The sequence below is a fragment of the Medicago sativa genome, chromosome 2, assembly GCF_051527215.1.
Source record: "Medicago sativa cultivar Bolivia chromosome 2, Bolivia_mono, whole genome shotgun sequence".
NCBI classification, from domain to species: Eukaryota; Viridiplantae; Streptophyta; class Magnoliopsida; order Fabales; family Fabaceae; genus Medicago; species Medicago sativa.
This window is the reverse complement of record NC_140750.1, coordinates 18,495,569-18,522,209: the sequence shown is the minus strand read 5'-3', so window position 1 is coordinate 18,522,209 and position 26,641 is coordinate 18,495,569. Positions and strand designations below refer to the sequence as shown.

General features: G+C 34.7%; 2 long non-coding RNA genes and 1 pseudogene across 3 annotated transcripts; 1 reads left to right on the top strand and 2 right to left on the bottom strand.

Annotated features, from left to right (window-relative positions):
- Positions 1–5,326: 5,326 nt before the first annotated feature.
- LOC146945179 (uncharacterized) lies at positions 5,327–6,820 on the bottom strand. The gene is made up of 4 exons (XR_015026263.1): positions 6,314–6,820; positions 5,825–6,136; positions 5,450–5,732; positions 5,327–5,370 (listed from the first exon to the last, which is right to left on the bottom strand). It is a non-coding gene; the product is annotated as an uncharacterized LOC146945179 (long non-coding RNA).
- Positions 6,821–6,969: 149 nt separating this feature from the next.
- On the bottom strand, positions 6,970–9,318 carry LOC146945178 (uncharacterized). Of its 2 annotated transcripts, XR_015026265.1 has the most exons (3): positions 8,844–9,318; positions 8,326–8,591; positions 6,970–7,345 (listed from the first exon to the last, which is right to left on the bottom strand). It is a non-coding gene; the product is annotated as an uncharacterized LOC146945178 (long non-coding RNA). The 2 variants fall into 2 exon arrangements; XR_015026264.1 differs by lacking the exon at positions 6,970–7,345 and having other exon boundaries at positions 8,197–8,591.
- Positions 9,319–12,762: 3,444 nt separating this feature from the next.
- On the top strand, positions 12,763–15,477 carry LOC146945177 (protein ACCELERATED CELL DEATH 6-like; annotated as a pseudogene).
- The last annotated feature ends 11,164 nt before the right edge of the window (positions 15,478–26,641 follow it).

The following is a 26,641-nucleotide window of genomic DNA, read 5'->3' as shown; positions in this document are numbered from 1 at the left end:
GGGTAATATACCGATACTGTCATGCGTAGGCATGGCAATGGGGCGGGGTGGGGACGGGTTTTACCTTCCCCATCCCCATACCCTATTCTTATATATTTACCCGTTACCCTACCCATACCCAACGGGGATGAGAAATCGAACCCCATCCCCGTCCCCAACGGGTTCGGGGATCCCATCCCCATCCCCGTACCCGCAGTGAAATATTTTTTAATAAAAAAAGATTTTTTTTCCAACCCCAATGGCAATTTTGTAAAACATTATGTTCCCTTTAACATTTCCTTAACATAATGATTTGGTTGCTCCTTTAAAAATCAAAGGCAATTTTTATAACATGGAAATTATTAAACCAAATAACATAACATGATCTAGGATTGTGTTTCTATTTATATAAAAAGGGGTAAAAAAAATAATTTTTTACATTTGGGACGGGTATGGGTATGGGTTCGGGGTGGGTACATAAAACCCCGTTACACGTCCCATACCCGTGTTTTGAGATCGGGGAAAACCCAAACCCATACCCAAACCCAGTCAAAGCGGGGAAAACCCGTCAAATCGGGGTGGGTTTGGGCAGGTACCCATGGGGACGGGTATTGTTGCCATGTCTGGTCATGCGGGATATTACAGGGTCACTGGGGGAGCCCAGGGGACCGTCCACATCGAGGCTAGAACAACCGCACAAGCAAGAGAGACACCACACTCTTACCCAAAACCTTAAGGCATTGGGTTTATGGGTCCTCTTACGTATAAGGTGTTCAACCTTTAGTTTTCTATCCGATGTGGGACATATAACTCACACTTGCACACAACAAATTAGGGGTATGTTTAAAAAAATGCATCTAGTAATTTGAAAAAAGGTTTATATTTATGGACAAATTTTTAGCCAAATGGTGCTTATTTATAGGGACAAAGGGAGTGCATTTCAATAATCTATAACTACTCCACTAACTATAATTAATAATAATATTTTAGTAAATGATATATATTTTATCATTACATTTAACATTATTAAAATCTATCAAAAATATAACATTGTTAATCATTTTCTTAATAATTATATAAAACTATGACATCATAGGGAGTACTTTTAAAATTCGTTTTGAACTCTAGAGAGCGAGGGAGATGAGAAGTTTTTACCATTCCTCTTCTACATCATTTGTTTGATACCATTACTGCTTATCTTTCTTTTTTCCAATTTTTTCCTTATTGAACAAACCAGAACCAAAATAGGTGAAGTTTAAGTTGTAATCACAACTTGTTGAAATAAGTCATTAGATTCCTCAAAATGATGAGTTTGGCAATTTAGGTTCATCTTTAACAATTGTCATGCAAAGTATAACTTGAAATGTTCACGTACATCATCAACATAATTTTTCTTGCATCTTCCATGATGTCGGGGTCTAAGCTGCAACTTTTCTTTCTTGTAGCATCATGCAAATGTTTGAACTCTTCCATTAATCTTTGACCATCAATTTATTAACTGTACACACTTTCTTTTATAAATGAACACGATGTTTATTGTAGCTATTTATAAAGGGTTAAATAAGTTTTTCGTCCTTATAAATATAACGAATTTTGATTTTAGTCCCGAAAAAATTAAAATGAATGTTTTCATCCTCACAAAAAAAATATATTCTGTTTTTGATCTTTAATGGGCATTTTATGTTCATGTGAATGTCAAGATTATAACACTTTTATGTTCAAATTGTATTCATATTATGTTCGTTTATTATGTTCAACCTTCATATATTCATATTATGTTCAAAAAATGTCAAAATTATATCTATTAGGGACCAAAAATAAAACAAAAAAATTTGTGAGGATGGAAATATCTCATTTTATTTTTTAGGGACTAAAATCAAATTTTGATATATTTATAGAGACAAAAAACTTATTTAACCCATTTATAAAAGAACAATATAGTATTCCTAACATTTATAAAGAACGTTGTATTTTTTAAAATGGTAGTATCAATAATAAACCAATCATAAGATATTTATCAAGAAAAAACAAATGATAAAATAAAATTGTTTTGAAATAAAACAAAATATTTTCCAAAACAAAGTGAAATTAGTCACTATCAACTGGTTCTTTTTTGTATTCAAAACTAGTTGTCTATTTACTCCCTCCAATTTACTCGCTTTTATTTATTTATTTTCTTTCTATTTTATGTTTCAATAAGTTTAATTATAGTTGCCTAATTGAAACGACAACTTCTGTAAAGACGATCTTACTTATTACTTTATTACTTAAAAACGTTTTGGCGCACTTGCTAAATCTAGTCATTTGCGGAAACAAAGGATGATTCACATTATATCTTCGTTTCGATGCATGTGTCAAAATGACATTAGTTAGATTCATTCCATTGATATTATTCCTAACTACATCTCCACGAGTTTCGTCCTAATCAAGAAAGGGAGGATATATATATATATTTTTATTGTCAATAGAGAAAAGTATTGTTCTTTAATTTGTAGCAATAAATTTATTAAAGAGGAAAAGCTTAAATAGAATAAATTAAAGGTGTACTAGAAAGAGTTGATAATTAACATTTCACACGTAAAGAACTTTAAAGGATCAATTACAATACTACTAGACTTTAGACCCGTGCGTCGCACGGGTCATTTCGACTATAATATATAAGAATAAGTAATGGTAAAAAAGATCCTAAAATAAATAAAAGATGAAGAGTATTATACATTTTACTTACGCAAGTTCAAAAAATAAAGAAGTATGAGATGAAATGAAATCGTTTAGTTGAAACAAACGAATATTAAAAAATAAAAATTAGGCAACAACATGGATCTAAAATTCTATTTCCAATCCTTCACATATCAAAATTACAATTGGTTCACTTCATTGTAATCATTTAAACTTAATTAAAAAATTTGCAAGTGCAAATAGAATCGACATTATACAAATTGGTCACTACTTGATTCCAAAAACCTATGTTACATGAAAACCACTCATAACTAAATAACAATAATAAACCTTCAAAACAAAAATCAACTATTCTCAAAGGACCCAAAAAAAAACATTTTTAGCCTTCAAAATCACAATTCCTCTTGTTGTATTGTTTTTGTGTCAAAAGCACCATAAGTTGAATAGTAGGCCCATGCACAGGACTTTCCTCATATAAGACAAAAACACCAGTTTTCTGTAGGCTGAGAAAAAAAATCAAATATCCTTAACTTTCAATAACGCTTAGAAACAACTGAAACTTTTGCATTATCTCAATCCACAAACAAAATAGAAGACCTTTATATTTCCTTTAGGCACCTTAAGGAATTCTATGTAAATTGTTTTCCTGTAATGAAATGCTAAACACAGTGAGCAAAAAAGAAGAATTAACAACAATATTTGTTTTATTTAGCTTACAATTTTTTAAACTAATCAACAAAAATTTTGCATTATATCCTCCAAAATATCAAGAATTTTTCAAAGGGATCATTCTATTTGTATGGCTATGATGAGAACTGATGTGTGTCCATGAAGACCAGCTCTACGGATAAGTGTTATCTATAGAACTGGTATTGCCATTCATAAAGCCTCTAATAAAAAATAAATAGATTAAAAAAATGTTATTATGACTATAAAACAACAAATCAGCAAAGCAGTTTAGAAAAGAGTGAAGACAATAAAGAGGATTATCAAGATAAATAAATCTCAAAAATATTATTTGAATATAAAACAATGAAAGATTATGTTATAGTTAACATTCACACATGCAGCTAAATGCCTGATTCATATTCATACCCTCTGTCGAAGCATGTCCTACGTTTTATACACTAAATATATTATGTTGTCACATTTCCATCGATTGATAAGAACTTACAGGTATAAATTAAGATAAAGAAGGCATCAAATGTTAACAACTAAAAAGTGTAGCATCTAAGAAAAACGAATGCATACTTACGTTTAATTGAAAGAAAATGAACACGGAAAAAGATCATAACATCGACATCGTAGTAAAACTGCAACAATGGAGAATTGGAGAAATTGTAAAATCAAGATTAAGAAAATAAGATACAGATGCAGTGAAAAAAGAAAGTCCAAATTGGGAAGAGAATAAAATCCGGATGCTTAGATTAAAATTATGAAGAGAATTTAGCAAGACTGATACTTCATTACATTGAAAACCAAAAACTGAAGAATCAAATGTTTGATTCAACAACTGAAAATAAAGCAAAAAGATGGAGCAGCAAACACTCCATTATATGAATCTGGATTATTAACCAAAGGACCTGTTGCATCAATACAGTGAAAATAAAAAGTGTTACAAAACATCTTTAAGCATGAAAACATACGCAAAAATCAGACCATAGCATCAGACATACCAGTTAAGCAGTGATACGACAACAACATTTCAATATTACCACTTGATATTCTGAAGGGAGAAATTCTCTGAATGAATGATTGAAGGGATAAATAAGGATGTGTTTTATTCAATTCTGTATGGTACGCATTTATAGTGAGAAGGAGAATTGATATGTGAAAGTGCTTTGGAAGATTTGATACGTGAAAGTACTTTGGAAACAGCTAAATTTGTGGGGAGTTGGAGTCTGGGTCGTGGTTAATATTAGAAGGGAATTTGAATTTTGCAATCGCAAAAATGGGAAGCCTAACAAATTCTGATTAAATCATCCCTTAATTAATGCACACGAATTGGAAAAGCTGCAACACACATATAGGAATTTGTTAGGTTTTTTTTTTTTTGAAGGAGGGAATTTGTTAGGAGCGAAAATAGGATTGAATTGGATTTAGGAGTGAGCCGTAAATAATAGATAGGGCCGATTTGTTTTGTTCAAGAAAATAGGAGATTAGGTGTGATGTGGCCGATTTGTTTCAACAAAAAAAATATGGTTAATAGGGAAATAGGAGATTAGGTGGAAATAGGAGATTAGGTCTGATCTGTTTCAACAAAAAAATAGGGTTAATAGGGAAATAGGAGATTAGGTCCAATTTGTTTCAACAAAAAAATAGGGTTAATAGGGTTAAACAAATCGGAATTAAGCTTTAGGGTTAAAACAGTAAATTTAATCAATAGGGTTTAGGTTAAAATTAGGGCTAAAATTAGCTTACGGGTTAACTTTTATAGATAAATAGATCTAACAGCAGTAACTCAATTATAATTGAAAATTCTCAACAAAAACAAAAATATACTCCATGTAGTAGCAGAAATCGATTTCTTTCAAAAAGTTATCGGTATATCAAAGTTAACATAAATCCAAAACACAATTAATAATAATAAGAAGAAAACAAAAATCAAACTACTTCAATTAGAAGCAAAAAAAAATCGATTCAAATCTACTTACCAATCTATTCCTCCTTTTCAATACAATCCAACGGATATCAAAATCCTCTTTAGAAGATCTAAACAAAAAAAAAACGCAAATCAGAGATCCATCACAACCAAAAATAAATTATGAATGATGAGATAAATCGTAATTACCGCATCGTCAGCTTCATCGGAAGCGTGAACGAAGGAAAAGGAGCACCGCGATAGCGATTGGGAAAACCTTTCGTTTCATCATTGTTATTACCCTGTCTATGTTTTCTAACTGAATTGTGAAACCCTAGCTTTGATATAAAAGTCTGATTATGTTTCTGAGATCTAAATGATAAGAGTTGGAGAAGAATAAAAAATTACCATCAAGAAAGGAAATAGAGAAAGTGACGAAGAGCTACAAAGGGAGGATGAAGAAGTACGTATGAATGATTCAAACCCATAGCTCCTGCAATTGCAATTTCTTTCATGTGCTTATCACCACCAAATTCAGGTTTAGTATGAGCAGACATATGTTTATCAAATGCAATTATCACATACTCATCAAATAGTGTTGGAACCCGCAAGATTGTTTAAGGAGGTAATTTTGGATCAGGTTGGCTCGGGCACTTTTGGCTGCTGTCTTGCTTCTTCTGCTGCTAATTGAGGTTGTGGCTGGTGCCACTTACTGGTTGTGACAGTAGCTGCTGCAGTTTGTGTTACCATGGGCTAGCTTTGGAGTGATCTAAGTCCTGCTGTTATGGCATTTCTTCTGTTTTAGGGTTTTCTATTTTCTGCTGGCGCTGCCTGTAGCATTTTTGTATGCTTCCTTGCCCTCTTAGGCACTTGTGCCGGGGCTGTTATGAATATATGCTGAATTCAAAAAAAAAAAAAAGATCAATTCATGACAGAAATTGGTGTTCTTCATCTCTTACATGATATTGTTACTTATTGATGAAAGTAATTATACACCAAATTGAAAGAAGGTACAAATAATAACAATCAAATTGAAAGACCAAATGCTAAAACTAATATTCGAAATAAAGTTACCTCATGTTCTTTATCTCGCAAAAGGAAGAGGTTACCTCCTTAAGAGTGTTATAACAACAAAGGCGACAGGGCAACTTAACTCCTTTATCCCCACATTATATGCTAAAACTTATGCCAGAAACAACAACAACAAAAATCCAAGAGTAAAATGTCTGCAGCGCTTGTACAAAGATGATGATAATTTAAACACGCAATCCCACGCCCTTCAATACACATATATGCCTGCCACACAGTAGAAAAAAAAGAGCCAAACTTCTACTTGGTATTGAAGCATGAATTAATAATAACATCATGTCTTCTTCTTTCTCAGCTGCTACCAAACTGAGAAATTATGAGACACCTAAATTCTACATCCAGTCACCACTATCAATACTAACCACTTGCATGATACTTGTTGCAAATAATCACCAACATTAATAGCAGAAAAACCAACACAAATTGAAGGAGCCTAGACCAGAATAAAACGTACACATCCAAGGTGAGCAGTAATGGTGCAGGTACAGTTCCACCCCTCCAATAGAGATTGCAGTTTCCAACTATAAAAAATAGAAGGAAACAATTAACCAAAGAATCTAATAAAATGAAATAACATAACAACAAACACAGTGGCATCTAGTAAGTTGTCGTTGACTACATAGATGAAAAACCACCCACCTCTACAACGTCATATTCCACGATGTAAGACCTGTATTTCTGTCTCAACTTATCGACAGCCTTGTCAATATCAGTCACTGGATTGTTCACCAAAGGACCTACCAAACGAAAAAAAAAAAGAAATTATCACTTAATATCATCAAATTTGTTGTAAACCTTTACGAATATTCACCATAACTACCAGTCAAACAATGATATGACAACATCGTTTCAGTGTTACACGGCCAGCCATTGCAGATTGGTAAATAAGCACAGTTTTATTTAGTCGTTGGTTCAATGGCAAATAAACAAAATTCAATGTCAAATAAGCACAAATACACCTAAAAAAAACTCGAGCAACCAAAGAACCTTTGACCTTTCTCTCCAGTATAATTCCATCTGCAAAATAAAGTATACATTATACAATACTAATCATATGCAAACATAAACAAATAAATAGCCACTTGCTCAATAAGAGATAAAGCAACCAAGTTTTCATCAAATTTCAGAACCACTTTATGGGTATGAAGGAGCATAACTTCTCTGGCATCAATGAATTTTATCAATCTTCCACCTAACAATGAATTCTATAACTTCTTTTGTTACCATCTTATAGTGTTTGATTGGGAAGCATCTAAGCTAGCCTCGGTCAACAATGAATCTTAAACCACAACTAACTATAAGTAATACTTAAGAGAGATTAAATAGTATTAGTTTTTAGGAGCTTAATGATAAAAATCAATTTAAAAAATGTTCAAAAAATAAAGTTATATACTTAATTGGCATGCATCTCTTTTGCGTTGCAGCTTGAGTTAGAAATCACTTTAATACCCACTATATTATCAAATACATTCAAACTGTAAGAAGTAAAAACATAGAAATATATTAAATCCTCATATACAATTAAACTGTAAGGGAGTATACATTTAGCTTTAGCTTAAAATGAGCGTTGAATAAGACAAAGACAATGGCTAATGCATAATCAAGTATATAAGAGTTTTTCGATTTTTTCTTCTTGAAAGAAAGTATAAGAGATTTTGTACAAATGCAAATGCAAGACTCATCATAACATAGTTCATCAAGCAATATATTTAAATATCATGGTGAATTAGCTATGTATGTTGAGATAGTGCATCACCCTCACAAAAGGCCACCATAGTTAAAACACACAAACTCACAAAATTAAAATCATACATACATATTAGCATAACTAAAAAGATAAACAAAAAAAATAACACAACTATATCAAATTCATCAATAAGCAGTAGATTTTTTTTTAGATAAACCATACCCAAATGATTCAAACCATGATTAATGAATAACTGCAATCATGAGGAATAAATCTCCATGAACTATAGACAACACTAAAGAATCCATACCAGATTGCAGCAAAAAAATCAACCACTTTCCTTTGCTTTCTCATCTCAATCGAACAGTCCCATTGACATTCACAAAGAGGGAGCCACCGTATTATCTTCCTCTAAATCAACGATCAAGAAATATGATCAACCACACTGGATCTCCTTCATCAGAGCTTCGTTATGATGTCAATTCCATCTCAAAATTTTCAGCCATGCACATCGCAGAGAGAGAGAGAGTTACGAATATAAAAATCTTCAAGACCTAAACAGATCGGTGCATAATCCTGCAAAATCACTTTTATTCAGTTCAATCTAAATACAAAACAGGTCAAAATCGAAAAAAAAATTGAAAACAAAATCTTTGAATTGAAGAACACGTATATTCAGTTCATTCTAATCACATAAACAATAAAAATCGAAAATAAAAAATTAAAAAAAAATATCTGAATTGAAGCTACACGAAGAACACATTCAGTTCAATCTAAACGCATAAAAAATAAAAATTGACCAAAAAAGAATCTGAGAATTGAAGGGACCTGAATTATCGGAACTGCACCAATCGAATATTTATCCGAAGAAATCACGGAATTGACCAAAAGCGAATAGAAAACCATAACTGAAATTGGTATCATCTTCGCCGGAGGTGGTGGTTCGCGGCAGCGGTGAGGTATCGGAGATCCGAACTCGAATCGGTGAGGGATAGAGGGAGCAGATTTCATGCAGAGAGAGAGACAGGAAGTGAAGAGAGAATATGGGATGGATAGATGGAGCGATAGTTTTTTTTTTCTGAAAGAAGAAAGGAACGATGGAAAGGAATAGGTTTGCAACAGAAAGAATTGGAAAGGAACGATGTTTATCTGTTTATTTGTTTTTTATTTGTCATGTTTATTTGTTTACGGCTTTTTTTCCTCTTCTTTTGTTACTGTTTCATAATTAAGGTTTTAGTTAGGGTAAAACAGTAATTGTAGCCATTAGGGTTTTGGAAAAATTAGGGCTTCAATATTGGCTTGGGACAACTTTTATATATAGATTCAATATTGGCTTGGGACAACTTTTATATATAGATAGATATATAGATAGATGTTACAAGGTCTCTGGCACCCAATACACCAAGGGAAAGCACATTTGCCGAGAAAGCTTGAAGCAGTTTAGACAATTTTGGTTTGTCTATCAATTTTTAATCAATTTATTTTTACTATGTAAGTTACACCTCCATATTTTCTGCATTTTATATTTTATTATATATATTATAGAGTGGTGATTCTTTAATTTTATTTTACACTTTCTCACATGTTATTTCTCTCATCACTTAAGATTTTTTTTATAACAAAGTTTAAGTTTTTTTTATCTGTTAATAAGTTGAAGTTTTTTTTTTTTGAGAGAAAAGAATGTTGAAGTTGATGAGTATAATATTGCTCTAGTCATACACAGGCACGGATCTAGTGTGGGGGCAATGGGGTCAAGCGACCCCACTTGCCTCCACATGTTTATTATATTTTTAACCCAAAATTAGATATATATTTAGTTTGACCCTTCTTTATATAGTATTATTGTCTTCACATAGTTTATTTATTACACCATAAAAATTACAAAACTAAGAAGAACCCTAATGAGTGTTCTAAGAGCACTAGTTAATAAATAAAAAGTAGTTTTTTTTATAAAAAGTTGTTATAATTATTATATCGATACAAATAATGTTTATTTTTAAGATAAAATTTTCTTTTATGAAATCTTTAACCAATTATCTCATAGCATATCGTTGGCAAGACCATACAACTACTATTATAATATAAACTATTCTTATATTTGTTGAAAAAAGTTGTGACTGACGCTACGTTGGTGGTGAAAAAATAATTAATTATGGTTATATTTTTTATACTCTGCTAAAAATGGACAAATATTTTTTAAAAAATCAACATTTTAGGGCAATTATAAATATAACTTGTATAATTTTTGCACGCTTACGCGTTTATAAAGTTTTATATAAATTTTTATGATATAACTTGACCCCACTTATCAAAATTTCTGGATCCGTCACTGGTCATACAATATAAATTTGAACATGTACATTTCGAATTTTTCCTGGACCAGGATTATTTGCTGCCGGATACTCTAATTGTCACTGTAACACTAATTAATTCAAGATACAACCTTCATCAACGATCGAAATTAGAAAATTTTTTTTATCTGCACTAGTTGAAACCAAAAAATCAAAAAATGCCCTAGTTGAAACAAAAATACCAAAACTGCCCTACTTTTTCAGAGTTGACTGGTATGTCACAAGTTGGACTTGCGACCTACCTATGTCACAGTTCCGACTTGCGACATATATGTCACAAGAGGCAATGGCGACCTACAAACTCTCAAATTTTGCAATTTTTTTGTCCTTATTATATGTCACAAGTGGGACTTGTGACATATTTATTTATTTACATTTTCGTTTTTTTCTATTAATTAAATAGAATTAGTTTTAAAAATTTTAAAAAAATAATTGAAATAAATATTTATGATTATTTTTTTAAGGAAAATATTTATTATTTATTAATATGACACATTTAAAAGTACAATACATTTTTGACCAAAAAAAATACAATACATTTAATTATTTCTTCTTCGGGCATTAGGTGGTCGTGGTCCCGTTCCACACCATGGTGCGCCAGCATTTCTTGCTGCATTAAGTCGCGTTGGAGCAGGAGGAATAATTTGACGCCGAGATCTTTGACTATGAATTGGTTGATCGTCAGCTTCGTCGTTGTGCACTTGACTACTTTGACCAAGCGTCAAAGAAACATCGTCTTCCCTGCTAGGCCATGTTGTATTGAGAAATTGATTCTCTTCAATGGAATTCAATGATAAACGGCCCAATGACGATTGACCAAACTCGGCGTCATTTGCAGGAGAAATTGAAAAATTAAATTCGGCACCCGGTGTGAATTGGGGATATAGGTCAGTTGGTGTTGGTGGGTAGTTGTAGTGTGGGTTGCTATACATTTGGTTGTTGTAGTTTTGGTTGTTGGCTTGGGGGTTATTTGTGTAGGATGTTCCAGGTTGGGTTAGATCATTGTAAGCATATGTTGACATGTAATCATTCATGTAAGATGGCCCAATGCTTGGTGGATAATGATCTCTAGGTGTTGTGTATGGTGGTGGTGCGATAATTTGGTGCAGTGGGGTGTTGAGATCAAGAAAGGCGAAGTCGGAAGTTTGTGGTGCTAGTGTTGTTGGGTCGGTAGTTGTTTGGTAGTTGGATGGATTGGTAAATCGTTGATCAAGTCCTGAGAAGAAGCTCGGTGACGGTGGTATGTTGTTGTTGTTGTTCTCTGGTTCTGTGTATAAAGGTATTCGCGGACTCCCGATCACAGCTATTGTGAAAGCCTCCTACTACAGGTTGGGGGCCTTGTTTGCTAAAAGAGGACACGAGGCATCGGCAAGGGTAAATTCCGGGGAACCATTCTCAGAAAATATCATGAAGTTTCTGAAGGAAGAGGTCATCAAATCCAACAGTCACAGTGTCACTCAGTTCTACCGAGATAGGTATACCTTCTCCGTCCGTGAAACTATCGACCATAGAGAAGGATTGCCGATGGGAGAATACAAGGTCGACCTGCGAAGTAAATGGTGCGACTGTGGAAAATTCAGGGCGTTACACCTACCATGCTCACATGTCATTACCGCATGTTCTAGTTTTAGCTACGACTATAAAACATTTGTTGATCATAAATTTACGAATGAATGTATATACTCTGTATACATTATCCATTTCGATGTGGTTCACCACCAATAGTACTGGCCAACTTATGTAGGCTCAAAGGTGGTTCCCGATTCAGCGATGCGTAGAGCTAAGAAAGGTCGTCCCGCAATTACTCGCATTAGGACCGAGATGGACGTTGTGGAAAATGAGGGGAGAAAATGCGGCATTTGTAGGATGACCGGTCATTCCCGAAAAAATTGCATTAATATTGAACATCAGTAGCAATCTATGCATATTTTTTTTAATTGCATTTGGTTTGTATTTTATTAAATTAAATATTAAATATTTATTCTTCGTTTAAATGTATTGTACCTTTAAATGTGTCATCTTAAATCATAAATATTTATTTCAATTATTTTTTTAAAAAATTTTAAAACTAATTCTATTTAATTAATAGAAAAAAACGAAAATGTAAATAAATAAATATGTCACAAGTCCCACTTGTGACATATAATAAGGACAAAAAAATTGCAAAATTTGAGAGTTTGTAGGTCGCCATTGCCTCTTGTGACATAGGGGGGTATGTCGCAAGTCGGAACTGTGACATAGGTAGGTCGCAAGTCCAACTTGTGACATACCAGTCAACTCTGAAAAAGTAGGGCAGTTTTGGTATTTTTGTTTCAACTAGGACATTTTTTGATTTTTTTGTTTCAACTAGGGCAGATAAAAAAAAAATTCAAAATTTTTTTTTCGCTGAACCATTGCAAGATGAAGCCTCAATGAATGTTAGTAACGATGAGGAACCTGAACTTGAAATTGAACTCTCAGAAGTAACTGAGATCCTTCCAAAATGTTGCGAATTCGATAATCAAATTAATTTGCTTAATGAAGCATATGAGTTGGTATATGGAGTTTCAACGAATTTGTTGGATTTCTGTAATTTAACAAAAATTGAGACTCCTATGGAAAATACAGTGCTACATATTGCAGCTTGGTATGGTAACAATGAAATTGTGAATCTTGTAATTGAACGTGTTCCAAAACTTTTGTTCAAATTTAACAAAAACAATGATAGTGCATTACATGTTGCTGCAAATGGCGGACACATTTCAACCATTGAAAAGCTACTAGCAAATTATGTGAATATTGAACGGCATGATATAAAAATGGCATGGTTAGAATACACTAAAAGAAATAAGGATGACCAAGAAGACTATGATGAAAAGTCAAATATGGAGGACTTGTTAAATTTTGTGAAGGAGAAGAATGTTCAAGGCAACACTATGTTACATGAGGCAATGTTAAGTGACAAAAGCAGTATGAGCAGGGATATGATTTTCAAAGTTTGTGAACTTTACAAAACTGAAGATTTGTCTGGATACTCATTGGCAAATTCTTGTTATGAATTTGCATTAGATATTATTAATCATGCAAAGGAATCAGTACTTTTCCCTGCTGTTGTAAAAAGGAGACAAGGATGCAGTCGAACTAATTTTGAAAAATTGCCCCCATAATGTTAAGCCGGAGGGATTATCGCCCGTTGGAGTAGCTATCCTGATGCAGAAGCAGAATCATGGTACGTTGATCATAATATTGTTGTTCATGTACTTGCAGTGAGTACAATATTAGAAACTCATGTTTGGTCTGTTTTCGTGATGCCTTGAGAATGATCTCAAGAGGGGTATTTATAGCCCTTCATGGGCTTGTAATTCGGTGACTTAAGACCGAAGCAGCTTGGGCCCTAAGTCACTGTAGAGCATTCTTGATGTTTCTATAAGCTTGTTAAGGCGGCGCCCTTAGGGGGACGCGCCTAGGGTCTCGTGAGCCCTTTGGGAGGGCGTCTGAGCCCTTCTGGAGGGCATATGTGCCCTTAAGGATAGATCGACGGTCCAAATCACTTGAATGATACTATGAGTAAACTTGTGACAAAATGGGTAATATTTATGTTTGTGTGTCAGAAATGCTGAGCACCATACTAGAAAACAAACCAACTTGGATCCATTCAAGGGACAAACATGAAAGGCTTCCTCTTCATTACGCAGCATCTATAGGTTACCTTGAAGGTGTTGAATTATTAATTGGCAAATACAAATGCTGCACAATTCAAAGGGACAAATTAGGTTATTTCCCAATTCATCTAGCATCATATGGTGGCCATGTGGAAGTAGTGAAGAAGTTGTTAGAATATTGTCCTGATCCCACAGAGATGCTTGACACTTCTCATAAACGTAATATTCTTCACATTGCATCAAAATATGGAAAATATGAGGTGGTGCAATACATTCTACAAAGTCAAATTCCTGGACTTGATAAGATGATAAATCAAAAAGATAATAAAGGAGATACCCCTTTGCATTTGGTTGCGAGATCATCTCATCCTACAACTGTGTACTACTTAGTTAACCAAAGCAAAGAGAGAGTGAAACTTGATTTGGTTAACCAAAACAACGAAACAGCTCTTGACATTGTTACTGCACTTTTCGAGCTTGATAAATCATCTTTGAGACAGGCAAGTAGTTTATTGTATAGTTTTTTCATTTATATAAGTAAATTTAAATCAATGGTTAAACAGGTCAATTCTTACTTGGTCACAAACCTAAATATAAAGGTTTCAGGCGCACGCACGAGTGAAAAAATTTAAAAGAAAAAGGAAAAACAAAGTATATTTTTTAAATAAGTAAACAATATATAATTTGATGTATGTGCCTAAATAATTTTTATTTTGATCTCGTGACCATACAAAAATAATCCTAGTTTGACATCTACTTTTGTTTTTTAATGACACATAGCTTTAACAATGTTTGCAGCATCTTACATGGATTGCACTTAAATCTGCTGGTGCACAACAAAGTGCTAGAAGAGTAGCACACCAAGTAAGTGATTCAAATTCACCAGAAGTAGAATCAGATAAAAACTAAAAAGAAGCATCTGAAAAAAGTGAAGCAAAAGAAAAAGTACTGGAAAGATATAAAGACAGAATAGAAAACCTTACAATTGTTTCAACACTTATAATCACTGCTTCAGTAGCAGCATGTTTAGCTGTTCCATGTGAAGCAGAAGGAAAAACACACAACCTATGTCATGCAATGTTCCATGTTTTCATTATCTTCATCACAATATCATTGTTCAGTTCCATTAGTGCTACTATCATACTCTTTTGGGCAACACTTGGATTAACTGAATTGGTAACTTTTACTCTCAAAATGGCCATGCCGCTTCTTGGAATCGCTCTCATTTCATTATCCTTGGCTTTCACGGCTGGTCTTTACACTGTTATCAGTGAACTTACTTGGTTGGCAAATGTGTTTCTGGTTATGGCATTGATTTTTATTGCGGTTGTGATTGTGTTATATATGCTCACTTTCCTTCCATCAACATCAACTAGCAAGCCATTGCGGTACATTTCTCGCTACCCTTATCTTTTTTTGGCATTACGAACTGAAAGTAAACCTGATCATGGTTGTTATCCATGGTCGTAGTGTAAGTGAATATTGTGGATTATGGCAAACAGGGGATTCATTAGGTTATTGAATAAAGTTAGCTCCAGTTAATGATATGTGTGTATCCATTTTTGTGTGTGGAAGTGTGATATGTAATTGTGTGTCTATTTTAACCAATATGAAGTAACGCCAAATCAAACTCCTTCTCATTTCATCTACAGAATTCGTGAATGTTTTTCATTATCGAAGCATCTTCTTGAGAGGCCTACCATGCATAGCTCCGTCGTGGTTAATTTTTTTGACCACCTTATTCATTTTTCTTCTTCCGTCCCATAATCCATGTGCATTGAACCTAACCGGTTCACTAAACTAGACACGTCACCGATTTTTGCCGAGTTCCATTGGTATATGTACTGATTTGAGTGCACATACAATCCATTTGACAGCTCCCCACGGACATACCCTTGGTTTTCGTTGAAAATTTCAAATTGGGAGAAAAGAAAGCTAGAGGAAAACTAAATTGAATGCAAATTTTTTATTTGTGCATGTAATAATAAATAATTACTCCCTCCGTCCCATAATACATGACACATTTGACCCTATTACGCATGCCAATGCATAATTTTGAGCTTAAATATCTTGAATAATATGTTAAAAAAAATTATTGAAAATTATGATACATTTGACCCTATTACGCATGTCAATGCATAATTTTGAGCTTAAATATCTTGAATAATATCTTTCATCTGTCGAGCATACCTTGTAAAATGTCCTAAATTATACAGGTCGTCAATCACACGTACTAACTTAACATATTGACCATACATGAAAAGAAAAGTGAATCAATACGCAATAAAACAAGAGTTTGTCTAACATGTGCAATATTACACATGTTAAAACAACTAAAAGTAATAATTTTTTATTGAAAAACATCAATTATTTATTAAAAAGTTATATATTGAATGTAAAATGCACTAATTTCAAGACAAACTTACTATTTTAAATTTCTTAACATGTGCAAATTTGCACATGATAGAAAAACTCATAAAACAAATATACCTTTCTAGGGTCCCTTTAGTTTGGACCAGTGCATGTTTAGGTCCAACTTGGACCAATATTTTTTACCATTAGATTGTAACTCCCATCATATCTTATTATGGTCCATTCACACAAAATAAAACTCATCAATTCTTTCTCTCTCATTGCATTGACTACCTCTTTCATCCCTACATTTGCATCTTGTCTTCTTCTTCATTCTTTTCATCTCAAAATATTAAACTAGATATAAATGATAGCTTTTATTTTCCATTAAATTGTGGCTTTATTCATTCATGATAAAGTTGCAGATTAATCTTCAAAATGGTGTTGTTTTCATTGTCCATTAATTATATACTCATTTCACTTAATTTAAATTAATAAAAATATAAATAAAGAATTATGAATAAAACAAGTGATTTTTTTTATTCTTCTATATCCACTGTACTCTTTTCATTCACCATTTTTTTAGTAATGCATTTAGATTATTATTATTATTTTGGTACGAAATGGTTCCAGATTTATCTTACGTTAAACTTTTTAACTTATTTTTTTTTCATTCATCATTTATTTTATGTTAAACTTGAAAACAAGTGAATTTTTTAAATTCATCTCTTAATCATTCATTAAACAAGAAGAAAGTATTGAAGCATGAACATCCATTTGAGACATAGCTGCCATTGTTTGATGTTTCCCTCAACCCATGAAGGAAGGATCTATGCAATCCAACAATGTTGAAATTTTTGATATTTAATCCAATAATAAAGAGATTATAAGGACAGGGAACTAAAGGAGTGGAGTGGCTGTTGTAAAAAAAAAAACATAAAAGAATGAAGGAAGGAGGAGATTGGGTTTGAGATGAGTTGGTGAAAGAGATATAAAAGAAGGAACCGAGGGAGAGAGAGTGAAAGAGAGAGAGAGAGAGCATGTGCATGCCAGTGAAAGGATGGAAGAGTGAGAAAGTAATTCCGTGTGGTTGGACTATTATAAAATCTGTGTGTCTCAGTTGATCAATGCTTGGAAAAAATTGGTCCAACTTGGACCCAAACTTTCACTGGTCCAAGTTAAAATTACCCTACCTTTCTAAATCAAAGGTAGCTTTGCACTTTTGAGTTTATGCTAGAAATTTGGTGTTTATATACATGTATTTTGTTGTGATTGTTTACTTTCGGTAGAACCACACACAATGACATAATAAATATCAAGTTTGTGTGTAACGCCCCATTTTTATTCTAATATTTTAGTAGATGTGTGAATATTTTTATATGACTTTAATTGCTATATATATATATATATGATTTTATGTGAAATATATGTTTTATATGATTTTATATGAAATATGTTATGATGCTATTTTATTATATGAATATTGGGGTTGTGTATTATTTAAATGAATGTTATTATTATTTGATAGAAATAATATGAGAAATAGAAATATTATAGAAATAGTATTTATTTTTGGTTAATGGGAATTAAGTGGAAATTAATAGAAATTAAGGGAGTTGGGTGAGAAAAGAAAAGAGAGATATTTTTGAAGTAAAAAGAAAGAAAAAGGGAGAGAAACATTTTCACGTGAAAACATTAGAAGAAAACCTGCTTTTGGAGAGAAAACCTAGAAGAGGCAAAGAGAGAGCTAGGAAGGAATCGATTGCGGTAGCTTGTCGTTTGGTGTTGCTGAATTAAGGTAAGGGTGGGATTCCTTTCAATAATCTTGATATATAATTTGAAAATTGATGAAATTGTTGTTCTTGAGTTTAGGGTTTGAGAGGTTATGTTAGATGATGATTTGTGATAAAACATGTTGTTTAATTGTATGAATATAGGTTGTTTTACCCCTATGATGTATACTAAACCTGTAAACATGTTTGTAAACCAATTTGGGTGATTAAGGGATCAAAGCTAGGATTTTTGGGGTGAAACTATGTTGAAATCGCAATTTTTCTGAAACCTGAAGCAGGACGCGAAAGCGTCGCATTAGCGTCCAGAAAGCGTCCACACCTTGTAGCTGCCCAGAAATTTTTGTGGAGGACGCGAAAGCGTCCTTTTGACGCGAAAGCGTCCTACCCATTTGCTGAGGACGCTAAAGCGTCCCATTAGCGTGCAGAAAGCGTCCTCATCCTGAGTTACGACATTTTGGACGCGAAAGCGTGCTTCTCTCGCGAAAGCGTCCTGTCCCTTTTTGTAGAGGACGCGAAAGCGTCCTTCTGTCGCGAAAGCGTCCCTGGTCCTGTGCGGCCATTTTCTGAATTTTGTTTAGAGCGCTAGGGGTCTATTCTAATTATTTTAATAGGTTCCCTTGATTTATTAAGCCATGTTTATGAAGTGAATATATTATTATCGAAGGTTGTACTATATGAAATGTATGTGTAAGCACTTTTGTATAATAAAAGTTGTTGTTCCATTGTCGAAGTTGTTGTATCGTCTAATGTCGAAGTTGGGGAGTGTGTCATAATTGTTTTAGGCACATACGTTGTTGTCGTTGTTGTTGTTGTCGTCGTTGAAGTTGTATGTTGATATACACAAGTTGAGTCCATTTGCATACTCACACCCGTTGGGGGCTTATGCCCTGGAATGTTTATCATTCACCTGTTGGGGGCTTATGCCCTGGGATGCTTTAACCATCCAATTTGTTGGGGGCTTATGCCCTGGAATGCTTAGCATTCAACGCGCGTAGATTGGTACCACCTGCATGATGCATTAGTTGTTGTTGTCGTAGCATTGTTGGGTTGTTGTTGTCGTTGTAGCATTGTCGGGTTGTTGTCGTTGTCGAATTGTCGAGTTATCGGTGTCGTTGTGGATAATGTTGTTGTTGTTGTTGTTGTTGTACCTTGTTGCTGAAAATGATTATGTTGTTGTTATATGTATTCTTTATATACATTATTAATGATGCATGTTGTGATATATTGTTATTTTCATTAATTTGATGAATTATATATTATTATTATTGGATAAGTTTCTCACCCCTTCTGCGTATATGTTGCCTCGACCGTGGGTAATGTGCAGGTAATGATGGCTTGTAGGTTGATTGGCTCAAGTGTCTAGGGCTCTGATACATATTAGGATGGGGAATCGTCGTGAATGTCTTCTTCATTTCTTTTATGTATCACATATTTTGGAAAAGACTTGCTATTAGAGTTTATCGTTGTTGAAAATAAATTTGAATTATGTTGGGGCCTTTGTGCCAAGATTTTCATTGATGTTGAATTTTGGTTGAAATTATATTTTTAAAGAATTATTCCGCTGCAGTTTATTAAGATATTCTAAATGTTGGATTTAAATAAATAGACAATTTTCTATTATGAAATTTTGAAAAGTAGTGTGACACTCCGTTGTGTGATTACTCTGATTTAATAATTAATATTACGATGTTGGGAGAACGGGGTGTTACAATTGGTATCAGAGCAGGTCGGTCCGTTCGGCCAATTAGTAGAGTCGTGTCGAGCCTAGTAGTGTTATGTGACAATTTTGTATTGTCCTTGTTGTCCTGTTTGTTGTTTGTTGTGTAACCCTTTGTATGGACTGGTTGGAGTACAACCATGTTCATATTAATTGTTTTAGAAAGACGGTGTACTTTTCTTCTGCTGAAGAAGAGAGTGGAGCAGAATTTTTATCTACCAAGCAGCTGAAGCAGTTAGAACATGATGGAAACTTGATGTTTTCCTTGATGGCGTACTTGTCTGTGGAGAATCAGTCGGTAATTGATAGATTGCCCGTGGTGAATGAATTTCCTGAAGTTTTTCCTGATGAGATTCCAGATGTGCCACCAGAGAGGGAGGTTGAATTTTCAATTGATCTTGTGCCGGGTACGAAGCCTGTGTCGATGGCTTCTTACCGTATGTCAGCTTCCGAGTTGGTAGAATTGAAGAAGCAGTTGGAAGAATTGCTTGATAAGAAGTTTATAAGACCAAGTGTGTCACCTTGGGGAGCGCCTGTGTTGCTAGTTAAGAAGAAGGATGGTAGCATGAGATTGTGCATAGATTACCGTCAGTTGAATAAAGTGACGATAAAGAATAGGTATCCACTTCCGAGAATTGACGACTTGATGGATCAATTAGTGGGTGCTCGTGTGTTTAGTAAAATTGATTTGAGGTCAGGTTACCATCAGATTAAGGTGAAGGATGAAGATATGCAAAAGACGGCATTTAGGACACGGTATGGACACTATGAATATAAAGTGATGCCTTTCGGTGTTACTAATGCGCCTGGAGTGTTCATGGAGTATATGAACAGAATTTTTCATGCTTTTCTAGATAAATTTGTGGTTGTATTTATTGATGATATCTTGATTTATTCTAAGAATGAAGAAGAACATGCAGAACATTTGAAGATTGTTTTACAGGTGCTGAAAGAAAAGAAGTTGTATGCAAAACTGTCAAAGTGCGAGTTCTGCTTAAGTGAAGTAAGTTTCCTTGGCCATATTATTTCTGGTAGTGGTATTGCAGTTGACCCGTCGAAAGTAGAAGCGGTATCGCAATGGGAGACTCCTAAGTCAGTTACGGAGATCAGAAGTTTTCTTGGTTTGGCTGGTTATTACAGAAGATTTATCGAAGGATTTTCGAAGTTAGCACTTCCATTGACTCAGTTGACCTGTAAAGGTAAAGCTTTTGTGTGGGATGCTCAGTGTGAGAATAATTTCAATGAGTTGAAGCGAAGATTGACGACGGCTCCAATTTTGATTTTACCAGAGCCGGATAAACCTTTTGTGGTATATTGTGATGCGTCTAAGTTGGGTTTAGGTGGTGTGCTTATGCAAGATGGCAAAGTAGTGGCTTATGCGTCGAGACAATTGAGAATACATGAGAAGAACTATCCTACACATGATTTAGAGTTGGCTGCTGTGGTTTTTGTGTTGAAAATTTGGAGGCACTATTTGTACGGTTCCAGATTTGAAGTGTTTAGTGATCATAAGAGTCTGAAATATTTATTTGATCAAAAAGAGTTGAATATGAGGCAGAGAAGGTGGCTAGAGTTGTTGAAGGATTATGATTTTGGTTTGAATTATCATCCGGGTAAAGCCAATGTGGTTGCAGATGCCTTGAGTAGGAAAACATTGCACATGTCGGCTATGATGGTGAAAGAATTTGAATTGCTGGAACAGTTTAGAGACTTAAGTCTTGTTTGTGAATTGGCACCTCAGAGTGTGCAGTTGGGTATGTTGAAAATTAATAATGATTTCTTGAAGAGTATCAAAGAAGCCCAGGAAGTTGATGTGAAATTTGTAGACTTGATGGTTGCTAGTAATCAGACTGGAGATTGTGATTTTCAGGTTGATGATCAAGGAGTGTTGAGATTCCGAGGCAGGATTTGTATCCCTGGTAATGATGAATTGAAAAAGTTGATTTTAGAAGAAAGTCATAGAAGTAGCTTGAGTATCCATCCGGGAGCTACAAAGATGTATCATGACTTGAAGAAACTGTTTTGGTGGTCTGGATTGAAGCGTGATGTCGCGCAATTTGTTTATGCTTGTTTAACTTGTCAGAAATCGAAAGTTGAACATCAGAAGCCTGCTGGTTTGTTGACACCATTAGATGTGCCGGAATGGAAATGGGATAGCATCTCCATGGACTTTGTGACGAGTTTACCAAACACTCAAAGAGGGCATGATGCCATTTGGGTTGTTATCGATAGATTGACTAAGTCGGCACATTTTATTCCGAATTAATATCACTTATTCAGTAGCTCAGTTGGCGGAGATTTATATTCATAATATTGTGAAGTTGCATGGTGTCCCGTCGAGTATTGTGTCGGATAGAGATCCGAGGTTCACTTCGAGATTTTGGAAAAGCTTGCAAGAAGCTTTGGGCTCTCAATTGAAGTTGAGTTCAGCGTATCATCCACAAACGGATGGTCAGTCAGAAAGAACGATTCAATCATTAGAAGATTTGTTGAGGGTGTGTGTACTTGAGCAAGGTGGAGCTTGGGATAGTCACCTATCGTTGATAGAGTTCACGTACAACAATAGCTACCATTCAAGTATTGGTATGGCACCTTTCGAAGCTTTATATGGTCGAAGGTGTAGGACTCCTTTGTGTTGGTTTGAGTCGGGTGAAAGTGTTGTGTTAGGGCCTGAAATAGTTCAGCAGACTACGGAGAAGGTCAAGATGATAAGAGAGCATATGAAAGCGTCGCAGAGTCGACAGAAGAGCTATCATGACAAGCGTAGGAAGGACCTTGAGTTTCAAGAGGGTGACCATGTGTTCTTGAGAGTCACTCCTATGACCGGTGTGGGTCGTGCATTGAAGTCCAAGAAGCTGACTCCAAAGTTTATTGGTCCTTATCAGATATCTGAGAGAATTGGCACGGTGGCTTATAGAATTGGTTTGCCACCACATCTTTCGAACTTGCATGATGTGTTTCATGTGTCACAACTTCGGAGGTATGTAGCGGATCCTTCACATGTCATTCGTAGAGATAATGTGCAAGTTAGAGACAACCTTACGGTAGAAACTTTACCTTTGAGGATCGATGATCGTAAGGTGAAGACGTTGAGAGGCAAGGAGATACCTCTAGTGAGAGTTGTTTGGGAGGAGCAGCTGGTGAAAGTCTTACTTGGGAGTTGGAGAGTAAGATGCAAGAGTCTTATCCTGAGTTGTTTACTTGAGGTAATATTTCGAGGACGAAATTCTATAAGTTGGGGAGAGTTGTAACGCCCCATTTTTATTCTAATATTTTAGTAGATGTGTGAATATTTTTATATGACTTTAATTGCTATATATATATATATATATATATATATATATATATATATATATGATTTTATGTGAAATATATGTTTTATATGATTTTATATGAAATATGTTATGATGCTATTTTATTATATGAATATTGGGGTTGTGTATTATTTAAATGAATGTTGTTATTATTTGATAGAAATAATATGAGAAATAGAAATATTATAGAAATAGTATTTATTTTTGGTTAATGGGAATTAAGTGAAAATTAATAGAAATTAAGGGAGTTGGGTGAGAAAAGAAAAGAGAGATATTTTTGAAGTAAAAAGAAAGAAAAAGGGAGAGAAACATTTTCACGTGAAAACATTAGAAGAAAACCTGCTTTTGGAGAGAAAACCTAGAAGAGGCAAAGAGAGAGCTAGGAAGGAATCGATTGCGGTAGCTTGTCGTTTGGTGTTGCTGAATTAAGGTAAGGGTGGGATTCCTTTCAATAATCTTGATATATAATTTGAAAATTGATGAAATTGTTGTTCTTGAGTTTAGGGTTTGAGAGGTTATGTTAGATGATGATTTGTGATAAAACATGTTGTTTAATTGTATGAATATAGGTTGTTTTACCCCTATGATGTATACTAAACCTGTAAAGATGTTTGTAAACCAATTTGGGTGATTAAGGGATCAAAGCTAGGATTTTTGGGGTGAAACTATGTTGAAATCGCAATTTTTCTGAAACCTGAAGCAGGACGCGAAAGCGTCGCATTAGCGTCCAGAAAGCGTCCACACCTTGTAGCTGCCCAGAAATTTTTGTGGAGGACGCGAAAGCGTCCTTTTGACGCGAAAGCGTCCTACCCATTTGCTGAGGACGCTAAAGCGTCCCATTAGCGTGCAGAAAGCGTCCTCATCCTGAGTTACGACATTTTGGACGCGAAAGCGTGCTTCTCTCGCGAAAGCGTCCTGTCCCTTTTTGTAGAGGACGCGAAAGCGTCCTTCTGTCGCGAAAGCGTCCCTGGTCCTGCGCGGCCATTTTCTGAATTTTGTTTAGAGCGCTAGGGGTCTATTCTAATTATTTTAATAGGTTCCCTTGATTTATTAAGCCATGTTTATGAAGTGAATATATTATTATCGAAGGTTGTACTATATGAAATGTATGTGTAAGCACTTTTGTATAATAAAAGTTGTTCCATTGTCGAAGTTGTTGTATCGTTTAATGTCGAAGTTGGGGAGTGTGTCATAATTGTTTTAGGCACATACGTTGTTGTCGTTGTTGTTGTTGTCGTCGTTGAAGTTGTATGTTGATATACACAAGTTGAGTCCATTTGCATACTCACACCCGTTGGGGGCTTATGCCCTGGAATGTTTATCATTCACCTGTTGGGGGCTTATGCCCTGGGATGCTTTAACCATCCAATTTGTTGGGGGCTTATGCCCTGGAATGCTTAGCATTCAACGCGCGTAGATTGGTACCACCTGCATGATGCATTAGTTGTTGTTGTCGTAGCATTGTTGGGTTGTTGTTGTCGTTGTAGCATTGTCGGGTTGTTGTCGTTGTCGAATTGTCGAGTTATCGGTGTCGTTGTGGATAATGTTGTTGTTGTTGTTGTTGTTGTACCTTGTTGCTGAAAATGATTATGTTGTTGTTATATGTATTCTTTATATACATTATTAATGATGCATGTTGTGATATATTGTTATTTTCATTAATTTGATGAATTATATATTATTATTATTGGATAAGTTTCTCACCCCTTCTGCGTATATGTTGCCTCGACCGTGGGTAATGTGCAGGTAATGATGGCTTGTAGGTTGATTGGCTCAAGTGTCTAGGGCTCTGATACATATTAGGATGGGGAATCGTCGTGAATGTCTTCTTCATTTCTTTTATGTATCACATATTTTGGAAAAGACTTGCTATTAGAGTTTATCGTTGTTGAAAATAAATTTGAATTATGTTGGGGCCTTTGTGCCAAGATTTTCATTGATGTTGAATTTTGGTTGAAATTATATTTTTAAAGAATTATTCCGCTGCAGTTTATTAAGATATTCTAAATGTTGGATTTAAATAAATAGACAATTTTCTATTATGAAATTTTGAAAAGTAGTGTGACACTCCGTTGTGTGATTACTCTGATTTAATAATTAATATTACGATGTTGGGAGAACGGGGTGTTACAATTGGTATCAGAGCAGGTCGGTCCGTTCGGCCAATTAGTAGAGTCGTGTCGAGCCTAGTAGTGTTATGTGACAATTTTGTATTGTCCTTGTTGTCCTGTTTGTTGTTTGTTGTGTAACCCTTTGTATGGACTGGTTGGAGTACAACCATGTTCATATTAATTGTTTTAGAAAGACGGTGTACTTTTCTTCTGCTGAAGAAGAGAGTGGAGCAGAATTTTTATCTACCAAGCAGCTGAAGCAGTTAGAACATGATGGAAACTTGATGTTTTCCTTGATGGCGTACTTGTCTGTGGAGAATCAGTCGGTAATTGATAGATTGCCCGTGGTGAATGAATTTCCTGAAGTTTTTCCTGATGAGATTCCAGATGTGCCACCAGAGAGGGAGGTTGAATTTTCAATTGATCTTGTGCCGGGTACGAAGCCTGTGTCGATGGCTTCTTACCGTATGTCAGCTTCCGAGTTGGTAGAATTGAAGAAGCAGTTGGAAGAATTGCTTGATAAGAAGTTTATAAGACCAAGTGTGTCACCTTGGGGAGCGCCTGTGTTGCTAGTTAAGAAGAAGGATGGTAGCATGAGATTGTGCATAGATTACCGTCAGTTGAATAAAGTGACGATAAAGAATAGGTATCCACTTCCGAGAATTGACGACTTGATGGATCAATTAGTGGGTGCTCGTGTGTTTAGTAAAATTGATTTGAGGTCAGGTTACCATCAGATTAAGGTGAAGGATGAAGATATGCAAAAGACGGCATTTAGGACACGGTATGGACACTATGAATATAAAGTGATGCCTTTCGGTGTTACTAATGCGCCTGGAGTGTTCATGGAGTATATGAACAGAATTTTTCATGCTTTTCTAGATAAATTTGTGGTTGTATTTATTGATGATATCTTGATTTATTCTAAGAATGAAGAAGAACATGCAGAACATTTGAAGATTGTTTTACAGGTGCTGAAAGAAAAGAAGTTGTATGCAAAACTGTCAAAGTGCGAGTTCTGCTTAAGTGAAGTAAGTTTCCTTGGCCATATTATTTCTGGTAGTGGTATTGCAGTTGACCCGTCGAAAGTAGAAGCGGTATCGCAATGGGAGACTCCTAAGTCAGTTACGGAGATCAGAAGTTTTCTTGGTTTGGCTGGTTATTACAGAAGATTTATCGAAGGATTTTCGAAGTTGGCACTTCCATTGACTCAGTTGACCTGTAAAGGTAAAGCTTTTGTGTGGGATGCTCAGTGTGAGAATAATTTCAATGAGTTGAAGCGAAGATTGACGACGGCTCCAATTTTGATTTTACCAGAGCCGGATAAACCTTTTGTGGTATATTGTG